The sequence below is a fragment of the Manis pentadactyla genome, chromosome 7, assembly GCF_030020395.1.
Source record: "Manis pentadactyla isolate mManPen7 chromosome 7, mManPen7.hap1, whole genome shotgun sequence".
Taxonomy (NCBI): domain Eukaryota; kingdom Metazoa; phylum Chordata; class Mammalia; order Pholidota; family Manidae; genus Manis; species Manis pentadactyla.
In genome coordinates, this window is record NC_080025.1 from 25873423 (window position 1) to 25875661 (window position 2239).

Genomic DNA, 2239 nt, shown 5'->3' on the forward strand with positions numbered 1-2239 from the left:
GATTTTGTCAAAAATTGTACCCAAAGTAATTTAAACTTAAACACTTTTTAAAAGTCCAGATGGGAAATTTCAAGAAAATTTTGAATTCAGTCTGGAGTTAATACTAAGTTAAAAAGTGAACCAAATCCACAAATCAATAATTATCCACTATTTTCCTTCTTAAATTCATTATATTTTCTGAAATGGGTTACCAATTTAGTTCTTTTTTTGATCCAGGTTATTTGGAGTCACTCCAGCATGGTTCACATCTTTCAGTTCTAAGTTGGCACTCATCCTCAGTATGTACAATTAAATAAATTCAGAAATGATAATCCTTCCTTACGATCCAAATTACTGAACGCAGAAGGAATGAGAGAAATAGAATATCGCCACTGGAATGCCACATATAATTGACAAAGCAAGACCTACCAAGGGATACAAAAACAAGTGGGCAAAAGTTTAAGCAGAAACAGGACATTTGCATAGTCTCAGAGTACCTCCGGCAAATATTTAGTCATTACAATGGAAAACATAGGAAGTTTACAGTACAGAATCCTAGCAGACACCACCTTAGGTAGTGATTAAGGTTAACACCACCAGAAATACATTACAACAGCAGGTGTCATGATATACTGGCACAGGTTGGAGGACACTGCACGGACACAACAGCTACATCCAAGGTGGGATCCTGGAACAGTAAAAGGATATCTGTGAAAAGACTAAGAAAATCCCTACTTTTTAAACTCTAGTTAATAGTATTGTACCAAGGCCAATTTTGTACTCTGACAAATGTCTGTGGTTATGCAAGATCCTAACATAAGGGAAAGTTGCATAAAAAGTACACAAAAACTATTTTTACAACTCTTCAGGAGGCCTAAAATCATCTCAAAATTAAGACATATAACTTTTAAAAAACCACACACATATATGCATATATGTGTATAATGTGTGTGTGTGTGTGTGTGTGTGTGTATAAAATAAAAACCAAGATTCAGAGAAATTGATATCCTGGTCATTCAGTCAAACAGAAGTGATCTCTCCTGAATTAGTCATTGCCTCACTGGTTTAGGTTAGCTTTAATGTTCTCTCCCTTCCAAATTCTTAGTTGCAAGTACAATTTTCTAATTTTCATAGAAAAGCCTTTTTTAACCTTCTTATATTAAAATCCTAGAATAAAATTAACACTATACCCAACCATAAGACCCAGTCAACATTTTTACTCCATTTCTTCCCATAAAAATGTTCTAAAAAAAAAGATGGCAGACATATTTATTATCAATAGGCCTGGCAGTTTTGGGGGAAAATAAATTATCACTTGGATATCTTATTAAGAACAGCTGTTTTTATAATAACAGATACTGTATACTAGAACTCACTTCAGATGTAAAAAGTAAGTTATTTACCTAAGTCTCTTCTATACAACATCATAGAGCTACCCAAGCAAGCCTAGCTAACCGTTTCACAATATCCTTTCCTTAAATTTGGCTCTAAAATGACTGTTATCAATGGTAATAAAATTGTTTTTTTTTTTAATAAAACAGGCAATAATTATCTTATGTAAATTATTCCAAGGAAATAAACATCAAATCTACCTTGAAAAGAAGAAAATAATTTCCTACTATAGCTATGGCTGATTCATTCCCTGAGCATGAAGAACCCTCTTTATATCCGTCATTGTTTCTGACTATAAACTAAGCTGAAATCTGTTCACAGGATCTTGATGGCAAAACTAACATTTTAGATGGAGCTAGCATTTCCAAACAGTTGTATTTGTTACTTTTGCAGTTGTTATTTCTACTCACTGTGGCATTTAACTTCTCATCTGTATCTCTCACAGTGTGCTGTATGGAAGCAGCAGGAGTGAAAAGACAGTTAAGGAAAAGAAAAGGAAATTTTAAAGTGGATCTTTACCCAAATACAATAAAAGAGCAATAAAGAAAATGGCCACAGTATTTTCATTTTTATGCCCTTGCCAGTTCCAAATTCACCTTCCACTATGAACATGAAAAGTAGAAATGGTAAAACTTTCACCTAATGGTCTATACAAAAGAAGAGACAATTTACCTCAGGAACTCCCTACACACTGCAGTATATTCAAGTGGTGAAAGATATAAATTCATTCAGAATTGCCACACGATCTGGCCGTCAGTATAGTCTCTTGAATAATTATATTAAACATATTACTACAAAAAGTACCAAGAAGTAGAGAACAATACTATATTTGTGAACTGCAAATAACAAAACAAAACAGAGGTCCAAG